This window comes from Gossypium arboreum, chromosome 10, assembly GCF_025698485.1.
Source record: "Gossypium arboreum isolate Shixiya-1 chromosome 10, ASM2569848v2, whole genome shotgun sequence".
Classification (NCBI taxonomy): Eukaryota; Viridiplantae; Streptophyta; class Magnoliopsida; order Malvales; family Malvaceae; genus Gossypium; species Gossypium arboreum.
Genome location: NC_069079.1, coordinates 121,915,414 through 121,929,722, shown reverse-complemented (window position 1 = coordinate 121,929,722; position 14,309 = coordinate 121,915,414). Strand labels below are relative to the sequence as shown.

The following is a 14,309-nucleotide window of genomic DNA, read 5'->3' as shown; positions in this document are numbered from 1 at the left end:
ACACAGAGGAAGAGCAAGAGGATGATATTCAAACCATAATCGAGGAGATGGCTGAAAACCAGGAAAATCCGCTACCTCCTGCGATTGCCGCTGAACAAGTAAATTAGAATCATGCTCCACGCACTATGTATGACTATGCTAAGGCAAATTTAACAGGAACTGAGTCAAGTATATTTAGGCCTGCTATTGTTGCAAATAATTTTGAACTGAAACCTGACACGATTCAAATGATACAGTAATTTGTTCAGTTTGATGGTTTGCAGGACGAGGATCCCAACGCTCACTTGGCAAACTTTCTGGAATTCTGTGACACATTTAAAATTAATGGCGTTTCTGATGATGTCATTCGCCTTAGGTTATTCCCTTTTTCATTGAGAAACAAAGCTAAACAGTGGTTGAATCGTTACCACAAGGGTCAATCACTACTTGGAAACAAATGACTGAAATGTTTTTATTAAAATATTTTCCGCCGGCTAAAATGACTAAATTACGAAATGATATCTCTTCTTTTGTGCAGATGGATTTAGAAACACTCTACGATGCATGGGAGAGATACAAGGACCTCTTGAGAAGGTGCCCTCACCATGGGTTACCACTCTAGATACAGGTTCAAACGTTTCACAATGGCCTGAATCCCTCGACTAGACAAATGGTTGACGCAGCCGCTGATGGAACTATCAATAATAAGACACCTGAAAATGCTTATGAATTTATAGAAGAGATGTTACTGAATAATTATTAGTGGCAAGTTATGAGGACAAAGCCGACGAAAGCAGCCGACGTTTTTAACGTCGATTCAGTCACCATGCTTTCAAATCAGGTAGAATTTTTTAATAGAAAAATTGATGGTTTTATTGCCTCTTCACAGGTTCACCCAGTAATACAATGTGAAGCTAGTGGAGGTGGATCGAGTAATACAGAATATCCACCCTATGGCCACAGCATGGAGAACAAGCAATTAAATTATATGGGTAATAATCTTCGACCTCAAAATAATCCTTATAGTAACACCTACAATGCAGGTTGGAGAAACCACCCAAATTTCTCGTGGGGAGGTCAAGGGAATCAGAAACCACCACCCCCTCTAGGCTTCCAACAACAACCTTACCAGCAAGATAAAAAGCCAGACCTTGAGGAGATGATGAAAAAATTTATTTCAGTAGCAGAAACTAGTTTTCAGAACACTAAAACTGCACTTAAAATTCAGTAAGCATCGATTCAAGGGCTCGAGAATCAAATTAAATAGCTGGCTAAGATGATTTCAGAAAGACCACTAGGAAATCTACCTAGTAACACCGAACCCAATCTAAAAGAACATGTGAAAGCAGTTACACTAAAGAGTGAGAAAATGTTAGCTGAATCTGAAAAGAAGCCACAACAAGAAGCTGACAAAAGCAAAGGAGAGGAGGTAAAACCCGAAAGCAATGATAATCCAATGCCGAAGGAATTTAAACCACCAATCCCATATCCAGCAAAGTTGAAGAAAGACCGCATGGATGCACAATTTGGTAAATTTCTTGAACTTTTTAAACAACTGCATATTAACTTACCTTTTGTTGAAGCTATATCGCAGATGCCTACATACACAAAATTTTTAAAGGAGCTTCTAACAAACAAAAGGAAGTTTGAAGATTTATCTACAGTGGAACTTAACGAGGAGTGCTCGGCTATGCTCCAAAATAAACTTCCAACCAAACTGAAAGATCCAGGAAGTTTTACTATTCCCTGCTTAATTGGTAGTTTGAATGTTGATAAGGCACTAGTTGATTTAGGCGCTAGCATTAATTTGATGCCATATAAAATGTTTAAACAACTTGGTCTTGGGGAACCTAAACCCACTAGGATGAGTATTCCACTAGCTGATAGATCTATTAAATATCCTAGGGGTACTATAGAGGACGTACTTATAAAAGTAGATAAATTTATATTTCCTATTGATTTCGTTGTGCTTGATATGGATGAAGATGTTGAAATGCCTTTAATTTTAGGGCATCCATTTTTAACCACTGCTAGGGTTGTTATTGATATGGGTGATGGTAAATTGGTACTTAAAGTAAGTGACAAAGAGATCGTTTTTAAAATTTATGATGCCATGAGATATTCTAGGGACACGATGACTCATGTTATTTTATTGACTCTATTGATCATGCTACTCAAGACTCTTTTCAGAAAATCATACATAAGGACACGTTGGAACTGTGCCTTGCCCAAGGAGAGGAGGTAGATGACGATGATTCCGAGACAGGTAAAATAAAAGCTGAACTAAACTTCAATGAACCCTTCCCTAGACAAGCAGAATATGAGGGGATTAAAGTAAACAATAATCTTAAGCAAAAGCCCTCTATTAAAGAACCTCCCAAACTGGAACTTAAACAATTTTCAAATCACTTGGAATATGCATTCCTTGGAAATAATTCTACATTACCAGTGATTATTGCTTCTAATTTGAAACCCAAGTAGAAAAAAGAATTACTCCAAGTATTAAAAGAACATAAAAAGGCCATAGCTTGGAAAATTTCTGACATTAAAGGAATCAGCCCTTCTTTTTGCACCCACAAAATTTTAATGGAAGATGAATATAAACCATATGTGCAAGCTCAAAGATAACTGAACCCCAACATGAATGAAGTTGTTAAAGCTGAGGTAATTAAACTTCTAGATACTGGAATTATTTATCCTATTTCTGACAGTTCTTGGGTAAGTCCAGTGCAGGTTGTCCCTAAGAAAGGAGGCATGATTGTTGTAACCAATGAAAAGAATGAATTAATCCCAAAAAGGACAGTCACAGGCTGGAGAGTGTGCATTAACTATAGGAAGCTGAATGATGCCACGAGAATAGATCACTTCCACATTCCATTCATTGATCAAATGTTGGAAAGATTATCCGGGCACATGTACTACTGCTTTTTAGACGGACTCTTTAGTTATTTTCAAATCCCAATAGCTCCTGAAGATAAAGAAAAGACAACGTTTACATGTTCATACAGTACGTTTGCTTATCGTAGAATGCCTTTCGGATTGTGTAATGCTCCTGCCACTTTTCAGCGCTGCATGACGGCCATCTTTGATGAACTCATAGAGGATATTATGGAGGTATTTATGGATGATTTCTCGGTATTCGGTAACTTTTTCCATCTTTTCCTTAAAATTTTAAAACGAGTTTTAATAAGATGTGAGAAAATGAACCTTGTGCTGAACTGGGAAAAATGTCACTTTATGGTTCAAGAAGGTATTGTGATAGGACATAAAATTTCTAGTAAAGGGATTGAGGTTGATAAATCAAAAATTGAAACCATTGAAAAACTACCTCCCCCTAGTTCAGTTAAGGCTATTAGAAGCTTTTTAGGACATGCTGGGTTCTATAGAAGATTTATTAAAGACTTTTCTAATATAGCTAAGCCTTTGACTAAATTACTAGAAAAAGATGTGCCTTTTAATTTCGATCAGGAATGTTTAGAAACATTTAATACTTTAAAGGACAAATTGATTAATACTCCAATTATAATCGCACCTGATTGGAATTTACCTTTTGAACTAATGTGTGATGCGAGTGGTTTTGCAGTGGGAGCAGTTTTGGGATAGTGAAGAGACAAGCATTTTCAACCTATTTATTATGCTAGCAAAACTTTAACAGCCGCACAAGAGAACTACACCACCACGGAGAAAGAATTGTCAGCTGTGGTTTTTGCATTCGATAAATTTAGGCCATATTTAATACTATCTAGAGTTATCGTTTATACTGACCATTCTGATCTTTGCTACCTTTTAACTAAGACTGATGCAAAACCTCGACTCATTCGATGGAATTTGTTATTACAAGAATTTGACCTGGAGATTAAGGATAAGAAAGGAGCAGAAAATCTCGGGGTTGATCATCTTTCTAGGCTTGAAAATTCAAGTACTAAAGAGCTAGACGAAGTGGAAATTAATGATTCGTTTCCTGAAGAACAATTTTTTATTATATCTGACTCTGAGGTACCTTGGTTTGCAGACATTACGAACTTTTTAACCGCTAAGGTTATCCCAAAAGAGTTGACACATCAGCAAAAGAAGCGATTCTTTACTGATGTGAAAAATTACTTTTGGGAAAACCCTTTTCTTTTCCGTATATGTGTAGATCAAGTCATTAGGAGATGCGTTATAGAGTCAGAAGCATTGAAGATCTTAGAACACTGCCACTCAGGACCGACCGGAGGACATTACAGTGGAACTAAGACCGCACATAAAACACTTGAGTTAGGTTTTTATTGCCCCACGCTATTCAAAGACGCCAACAGGCATGTTACTTCTTGTGACAAATACCAAAGGACAGGTAATATCTCCAAACGTGATGAAATGCCTCAAACATATATGCTTTCTTGTGAAATATTTGTATTTGGGGTATCAACTTCATAGGTCCATTCCCTAGCTCATTTGGGAATAAATACATCTTAGTAGCCGTTGATTATATGTCCAAATGGGTGGAAGCCCAAGCTTTACCCACTAATGATGCTAGAGTGGTAGGACGATTCCTTAAGAAACTCTTTTCTCAATTTGGAACACCTAGAGCAATTATCAGTGATAGAGGTACTCATTTTTGTAACGCGCAATTTGATAAGACCCTTAAGAAATACGGAGTTCACCACAGAACCGCTACCCCCTACCATCCTCAAACTAGTGGACAAGTCGAAGTAGCAAACCGAGAGCTTAAACATATTTTTAGAAAATATGGTAGAATCAAATAGGAAGGATTGGGCAATGAAAGTAGATGATGCTTTATGGGCTTATAGAACTACTTTTAAGACTTCCACAGGAACATCACCGTATAGACTTGTGTATGGAAAAAGTTATCATCTACCATTTGAGCTAGAACACAAGGCATTCTGGGCTATAAAATTTCTAAACTTGAATCCCAAACTTGCAGGTGAAAATAGGTTGATGCAGTTGAACGAGTTAGATGAGTGGCGGACCAATGCATACGAGAATTCACACCTCTACAAGGGAGCAACAAAGCGCCGCCATGACACTCGTTTAAGGCAACACAAACAATTTAAAGTCGGAGATCTTGTCTTGTTATATAACTCGAGACTTAAATTATTCCCTGGGAAGCTTAAATCATGATGGTCAGGTCCTTTCATAGTCCAAACTGTCTTTCCATATGAAACAGTAGAGGTAAGCCACCCATCACATGGCACTTTCAAGGTAAATGGACATCGTCTCAAACTTTATAACGGTGAGAATTTTAACGAAGATAGAGAGGAGCTACGGCTCCACGAACTTCCCTAAATACCCTGACAAGCTAAAGTCGAGCTTAGACTATAAATAAGCACTTCTTGAGAGGCAACCCGAGCACTAACGGTGTTGATTTTTCTAGATTTTAGTTTCTAACATCTAAATCATTAACTGAGTTCTTAAACATAGGATGTCCAAATCCATACGACCAGGCACACGGGCGTGCCGTAGGCTGTGATCACACCACGGGAGGCGACATGGCCGTGCGATACGACCGTGTGAAAACATGGAAAAATTTTTCCCCACACACGGGATACGATAAGTTGCCACGGCCGTGCGACATGGCCGTGGGAAATCATGCCAAAACAACACGGGCGTGTGACATGCCCGTGTCTTAGAACTTTGGTTGAAACTAAGAAAGTAACACGGGTGTGCAACACGCCCGTGCCTAATACCCATGGTTGACACTGTCAAACTACCACGGGCGTGTACATTTATACACGAGCGTGGGAGAAGCGAATAACATCGCACATGGTCAAGTGATACGACCGTGCAAACCACACAGCTGAGACACGTAGGCGTGTCCTCAGGCCGTGTTAGACAATAAAATTTCGCGATACACATGGGCTAAACTTGAACCACACGGGCATGTGATACGACAGTATGGCCCATGTCCAATTATTTTAATTTTAATTTTAATTTTATTTCCATTCATTTATTAAAAAAAAACTTATATTTCATACTTTGCTTATCTTTATGGTTCTTTTCGAATTGTTCCCTAATTCTCTTCCAAAGTGGTGTTTATTTTCTCAGAATCATGCCTTTCATTAGCCTTATTTACAATTCCTATTTTTGCTCTTCCAAGGATTTCATCCGAAAATTCAAGGCAGTTTCGCTTTTCTCCCTCTCTTCTGATATTATGCTTATATTGCCATTATCTATCTTTGTACATTGAGGACAATGTACATCTTAAGTGTGGGGGGGTCATTTATACCATTATCAGAAAAACCCCTAAATTTTGTCTTATTCTCAAGTAACTCACTCATATCACTATTAGAATTGAATTTTTGTTAATTTATGATTTTTATTAATATGTCTTGAATTAAAACATAGGCATCCATGCATTGATTGTTAAACTTTAAGACATTAGAGAATCAAGCATGATAAGTTGATTTCTAAGAATTTAAATTTTTTAGGTTGTTTTCCCAAGTTTAGGTATTATCTTGAGTTGAAATTCACAGGTTTAAACATCAAAAAGCCATAATTTTGGTGAGATCTTGAGCCTTTAAGATCATCTATTATTTCTTTCATGCTCACTTTTATTATTGTTATGAGTACATCAATATTGATTTGTTATTCTAGAACTTGCGTCAATTATGCATGTCAAGACCACACCGTTGATTTGATAGGTCGAAATGATAAAGGCACTTAGGTTTAACCCACTCATTCCATAAAAGCCTACCTTCATAATTAACCCTTAGTGAACCCCCTTGAGCCTAATAAGCCATTCATTTATTAACCCATAACTCATTATTATTGAAATCCCTTCAATTAATTTTATCCCTATTTTTGTCGAGATTTGATTTGAATAAATTACTTAGCTTTGATTTATCTTGATAGTTAGTCGATGTTATTTGACTTGTTCTAAATATATATATATATACATACATACTTATATATTAGTAATAATTGTGTTTAATTCCATATTCTAAGAAGAAGCTCACTTGTACTCAATTGATGATTAAATATTTTTTTAGTTAGGTAATTTTTCAATTCAATCTCGATTCTAACCTTTTCTTTTAGCTTGTGACCACACCCCCTAACCGAAGCCACGTTACAACCCTTTAAAGACCTTTTGATTGATGTATCATCTCAATATATAGTGGTGAAGATTTGATTTTCATGCAAGCCTATGGTAATAGCTTCTCATATTGACTGTTGAGTGCTAAATTTCTTGTCCTTAAACATCTCGAGTGATTTGAGTGAATCTTTAGTGAGAATGTTAAACTCTGTGGTATTTTGAATTAAAGGTAATTACTTAAATAAAGGGAGACACCTATGTTTTCGTGCAAAAATGCTCAACTTGGAATGTTTGAAACTTTGATGCTCTTCTAGTCGAATTTTCAATGTATGATTACTGATAGGTTATTTTGAGATAGTATTGATAGGAATTATAAGTTGTGAAGAATTTATTTTAATTGTGAGTTGAGGGTTTTGCTTGAGGACAAGCAAACGCTTAAATATGGGGTATTTGATAAACCGTAATTTATACATATTTCTATCCCATACTTAGCACGTTTTTAGGTGATTTATCCTTAGAATTGGTGAATTCGATGCTTCTAACCCTTTAATTTCATGTTTTATACTTAGGTGAGCTTAGGAGAGTAAAAAGAGTGAGAAACGGGCCGAAACCGGAGAAAATGGGCCAACATAGGAAATCAGCACGGCCTGGACTTCCTCACACGGGTAGACCACACGACCGTGTCAATCTGGCAGAATCAAAGCACGACTCACATTGGTAGACCACACGCCCGTGCCTATTTAACAACCTTGACTACAGCTTAAAGATATCGCAAAAGGGCGTGTCACACGGGCGTGTCCCTGTCGAGCTCAAGTTTAGGTCTATTTGGAAAAGGGAACTTTTGAGGGCTTGGAGACATTCTAAAGCCTATATAAACACCCTAGAGGAGGATTAAAGGGGACACAGAGTAGGAAGCGAGGAATTACTCGAAGAAAGCTGATCCATCTCAGAAGCAGGATTCACCTTCAAGACGAAAGATCTCCCTTCAATTTCCCTCAGGAGTTTTTGGGTTTTCTTTATGTTTTGTATTCATTATTCTTCTGAGATGTTTTCTTTTACAATTATGAGCTAAACCCCCTAAATACCTAAGGGGAATGAAACCCAAGACGAATCTTGTTATTATTTTCTGAATTGTATGATAAATATTTGACTTGTTCTTAATTATATGTTCTTAATTCTTGCTTCAATATTTCAGTATATTGTCTCAAGTTTATGCGCTTATTCAGGGAGCAAAAGTCCCTGTTTAAGAGTAACTTTGTCATAATTAAGCGGAGTTGATTGCACGCCTAGACATAGGGTGACAAGATTTTTTCAGATTAGGGTGAAACCTAATAAGGGAATCCATAAATTGAGTTAATGCAACACTAAGGAGTTAATTAGAAAGAGATTTCAATTAATCAACCTAGGGTTAGACGTTGTTAGTCTCGACGGAGATAATAATATAACTTAGGGATTTCTACGGATCAAGTCAAATGAATAAATCGTCTGATTCAGAGTCAAATAACAAGTGAAGTCTAGGGGATTTCTCCCTGGGTATTATCTTAATCAATTAGTTTTTGCTAAAAGTATTTTCCCCAATTTTCTCTCTGTACACCCTTAGTTTAGTTAATTAAGTTTAGATAAATAAATACCTAAATTTTTAGGTTAGATAATAAAAAGAAGGTAATTACTAGTAGTTTTAGTTCCTTTGGGTTTGACAATCCGGTCTTGCTAAAGCTATACTACTATTCGATAGGTACACTTGCCTTTATAGTGATAATAAGTAGTTTTAAGAACGATTAATTATAAATATTTAAAACATGTCGCGAATATCATGTATCAGTAGTTTCACTGCAAATTCAAGTGGCACTATCCACAGTTATCTATTAGTGTGACTTGATTGGACAAGTTCTGGGAAACTTTATTTTGGTGTGTAGTAGAGTTAGGTAGGATGATTTCTGATAAATCTACACTCTGATTGGTTTTGAAAAATATTGCATTGACATCGACATACATTTTTTGTTATGTTTTGTACTATTTTGTTCGGTTCTGCTCTGGTTTGATTTGTTTTGTTTTGCTTTGTTTGGTTTTGTCTTGTTCTGTTTTGTTGTGCTACCATTGTTGAGATCTCTATGATACTCTAGAATTGTTTTGTACTGGTTACTAAATTGTTATTAAGTTCTATGCATTATTATGATTTATATGTTACGATCTGTCTATTTGTATTTGAGTTTGGTTATACGTGATGCTTGGTATCTCAACTTTGTCTTATCTTTATCTGTTCAGGTAAACATCTGACTTAGGATTGAACGACGTCCGAGAGCTCAGATTATTTTTGCACTAATGTAAATATGTTTGATCTTTTGGAATTATAAACTATTTTTGAACTTGTTTTGGTTTTGCTAATTTCGTCAATAATTGACAATTTCTAACACGAAGCTACAAAATCGTTAAGTCGACCAAAATGGATTTCAGTTTTCAGAATAAGACTCCGAAAAGATTTTTCGCTATTAATCGAGTAATCTTTGAACATTTTTTGGATACCTATTGACATCAGTTTTCTATGTGTTGATGTAACTTCTCCAGATTTAGTCATAACTTCTAGGCCAAGTTTTGGGTGTTATAGTACACCTGAACAAAGAAGGTGAAACACAAATGGTATTGCTTTTTTTAACAGTATTCAGAAAAGTACACTGAAAACTAAAGTTAAAAACTTGGTCGAAAATCAGACCGAAAAAATTTTCTGAATAGAAAACAGGCGAGCTAAGAAAGGCAGAGAAGAGATTGTTGTTTGCTTATTGTTGTGAAAAATAAGAAATGACCTGCTATTTATACTTCTTTTTTGAATAGGGAAAAAATGGTAAAATAGAAATGCCAGTTTCTAAAAATAGCAGAGGATTTTTCTCAACCCAACATATTTTGCAACAGCCAACAGATTTTCTACAACTGAAAAAATATTCTAAAAACAAAATAAAATATTTCTAATAAAATGAATATAAATTTTATTCAAAAAGAAACACGCATACAAATCGGGAGGTAGCATGTGTGTGTTGAGCCTTTAACCCCAATTACCTAACGAGGATAAGAAGCAAGGCTAAATTTAAACCATCAATGTGGAATTACCCACTTTACATTATCAACATTGATTGTGGATCCAATAACAAGAAATTTTATTCCTAGTAATCACTTTAACAAAATTACTTAATAATTATAGTGTGGAAGGTATCCACACATTGCAATTGCATATGGTGAGACTTAGTCTTTATCCGCAATGCAAACACCTCATTGGCAACTACTTTTTACATTTTAGTGAATTAAAAAATGGTAACTATTTTATACACTTTAGTGAATTAAAAAATGTCATAAATGAAAGAAATTCATTTCATGGCCAACTGTTTACCTCTTTAAAGAAGACTTGTGGCAAGAGAGAATAGCCATTACTACCAGCATTGGATACTCTAATTTCAACCAAAAATGCATGAAATTATATACCACAAATATGCATCAAATATAAAACACATTTTAGCTAAAATTAAGAGACTATTTGCTGGGTTTTACTTAGTTTCATCGTCTTCTACAAGCCGTAAAATTTTGTATAGTATTTCCCTGTTGTGAACAATGTATGAAAATGGTGCAAAGAAACCTGAGTTCAACCGGTAAATAACCCACTTACCTGCATATTATAAATTGAAATGAAATATAGCTATATACATAGTTACACACCATAGCTAAAGGTTTATAATTAAAAAATATTTCCAACTTGAACACAAACCTTATTCCTATATGGAGTCATGCTTCCAAATTTGAATGAAAGCTTAATTTAGAGAGGTTGAAATTATATTGGTCGTACTATTGATTTGGGGTTTTCTTGGTCACAAACAATCGAAAATAAGTTGCTCACATAAAGGACTTTTGTTGGGTATACAATAGGCACGCTTACCTTTGCTATTAATTTATATGGTAAACTTTAGTATTTGTTTAATAAATCCAACACTTCATTGCCTTGAGATTTGGATCCATGGTTGATCAGCCAGCTAAAACGCATTATTTTGCCTAAATTTGACCCATCGCCCCCACTATTCGACTACTATTGTCTAAGAAAAAAAAACAAGAACAATACTGAAGATTGTTCTTGGAGTCATTGATTTTACCTATTCTTAAGCAAACGCTATTAATTCCTTCTTTAGTTGGATCTTTTGAAGTGGAGAAAAGAGTTTGCCACTACCATTCTTTATTCCAAGCTAGAATCAAGCAAGCTTCAATAAATTGGCCATTGTAGCACCCCAAACCTGGCCCAGACGTTATGACCGGATCTGACATGCCACATCGAAGCGTTCAAAACATTTTATATTGTTGATCCAGAAAAACTTACTTAGTGTTTTAAAAGATAATTTCATTATAGGTTAAAGTGAATGGAAGCATGCACCGGTAGGAAACCGAAAAGAGGTGGTGAGTCCATCGGACCGCTATACCAAGCTCCTTCGGATCCAATCCTAGACATGCATACCGCCATTGCCACACCTTAACGTCATGGATAATTCTAGGAAACCAATTTGATTAAGTCATTTTTAGGAAAAGTGATTAATTTTAGAAAATACCTTCATTGAGGAAGCTTTGCTTGTTGTCGTGTTATTTTGAAATCAATTGTTGTTTTTGAAAACGCTCCCTAAAGCTATCCAATTTCAACAGTTAAAATAAGTAATACCTATCTTAGTAATACATATTAAAACCATCAAAAATAATTAAGCGGCCTTATTACATTTAAAAACCCAAAACTTCAAACGTAAATAAAAGGTTGTCCAGTTCACCAGAAGAAAATCAAACTTTCAGAACGGGTGGCCACTCCGAATTCCCTCATAGCTCCAAGCCCACTATGGTTGGGGATTACCTGCGTGGATGAAAATAAAAGGGGTGAGATTGGGGAAACTCAGTGTGTAAATTAACCCAACCATAGCCTATATCAGCTCAAACCACAGAAATAAAATAAGTTGGCCTTAGCCCAGAACAGAATTCAGAATAAAGCCCACAGGCCCATAACAGAACAGAACAGATATTACATGTTTATGCAGAAACCCAACCCAGATTCATCCATAACACCACCGTACCAGTCTTACACCATGTGGGGAGACTACTCGACCCACCCAACCGCTACACACCACAAAAATCGCAGCGAGGCTGCCAGATATTGTGACGAAGTTACCAGATACCGATATTGTGGCAGAGCCACCAGAACAGATATATGTGACAGAGCCACCAGATCAGATAATTGTGGCATAGCCACCAGGACGCTTCCTCCATAGTATAACCCAAGTCCCCATGCAACAGATATAAATCATGGCATACATCATACAGAATCAGATCGTCATGCTTTTCAATCAAAAGTAACCTTAGGGATATAATGGTAATTTTGCATACATAGGGGCATTCAAGTAATTTAACTATTCTTAAGGTTTTCATACATAACATAGCCATTTACGTACGATCAAAAACACTTACCGCGTTTTCTTACCAATTTGGGCCTATTGGCCCAGTATCCCGTTTTTGGCCCATTAAGCCCAAAAATATCGAAATGCACAAAATCACGCACTTTGCAGTCTTATCACTTTAATTTACCATATACATCAAACTATTAATTTCATGAGCATTCACACACTCGCAAGATCTCAAAATACCGGCTTTTCGGCATTTCAACTTTTCGGCTTGTGCCAATCTAGTCTATAATAGGGTGTTAGTTACACACCTGTTTGCGACGATATGCTGACGAGATCCACACACGAACTGCCTACAATTGGATTACTAACACGTTAGTCTAACTATTCAAATACGAACTATGTATTAACCCCTTACAATATTCGGCCAACCACACCTACAGATCATAGTAAGCTTATAAGAAATCAATAAGCAACTTATTAACAAATTTTTGTCAATGTTTACCACATAATCATAATTTCACTGCAAGCTGTCTTCCTGAGAAACAGTCACTAAATCATTTATAACTGGAGCTACGAAACTCCAAATCAAGTGCTGTTAATTTTCCCTAAAAATAGACCCATATATCTTCTATCCATTAAAATTTTAAGAATTTTTGGTTTGGCCAATCAATACCAGATTTTTCTTAAAGTTTCCCATGTTTCACTGTTTGACTAATCTGACCACTCTTCATTACGAATCAAATTTCTCATTGTACAGAATTCAAAATATGTTCTCATTTATTTCATTTGAAACTAGACTCATTAAGCTTTAATTACATAATTTATTCACCTTCTAACTCATCTCTCACAATTTATGGTGATTTTCCAAAGTCACGTTACTGCTGCTGTCTCAAGCAGATTTATTACCAAATCACTCTTTCACACATAACTTGTATGCATGTTATTTAAACATGTATATCACCAATCAATCATCACATATCTATGAGTTTACTTAAGTATATTCTCCATTTCATCATTTTAAAGCACAACATGTTAGCCGATTTTTTCCCTTAGCATCTAAGGCACATGCATGCTCATTTGTTTGGCTCAACTTCACCTATCTTCCATTTTTCATCAAAAGAACATGAAACAACAACCATTTCCTTCATTTTAATTCATGACCAAATGCTCACAACACAACCAAAAACCAAATTATGCTTCAAGAGTTAAGGTAGAATTAAGAAGAACTTATGAACATCAAGATAGAAGCAAACTACTATGAACTTACCTTCAATTTTCTTCCCCAAGTGACCAAACATTCAAGAGCTTTCTCCTCTCTTTTCTCTTCTCTAACTTTCGGCTATGTGAACAAAGATGGACAAAATTTTGTTCTTTTCACCCCTTTTTCTTTTAATAAAATTTCATATTTCATTCATTTAATTCTTTAATACAAAAGACATGAAATGCCTATCATGGAACATTTACCTAAACCATTATCATGGAACATTTACCTAACCCATTATCATGGAATATTTACCTAATCCATTATCATGGAACATTTACCTAACCCATTATCAATTTGTACCATGAATTATGGATATCAAGTGCTCATATTGTCTACAACAACATGATAGCTGGCCACTTCATGTAAAATGGGAGGTTTGTCATGCAAATCCTCCTATTTTGCACTCCTATTTATTTGGCCACTTCAATTTAGCCTATAGCATTTTAAAACATTTTCACATAGGATCTATTTCATAATTTCACCCCCTTTTTTTCTTATGGAACAAAAATTAACTAAAATTGCCGAGTTCTATCTTAAGCTTGGGCCTTCTAGAGGCCCACTACCATAATTAAACCTATGCCAACATTCACAGAATTCCCGAAAATTGGGGCGTTATAGCCAT

At 35.8% G+C, this 14,309-nt stretch overlaps 1 long non-coding RNA gene and 1 other non-coding gene across 2 annotated transcripts; both read right to left on the bottom strand.

Annotated features, from left to right (window-relative positions):
• Nucleotides 1-484: 484 nt before the first annotated feature.
• On the bottom strand, nt 485-591 carry LOC128283077 (small nucleolar RNA R71). Its single transcript, XR_008273419.1, has one exon. It is a non-coding gene; the product is annotated as a small nucleolar RNA R71 (small nucleolar RNA).
• An 11,029-nt stretch (nt 592-11,620) lies between these two features.
• Nucleotides 11,621-12,827, bottom strand: LOC128281668 (uncharacterized). The gene is made up of 2 exons (XR_008271923.1): nt 12,732-12,827; nt 11,621-11,879 (listed from the first exon to the last, which is right to left on the bottom strand). It is a non-coding gene; the product is annotated as an uncharacterized LOC128281668 (long non-coding RNA).
• Between the last annotated feature and the right edge of the window lie 1,482 nt (nt 12,828-14,309).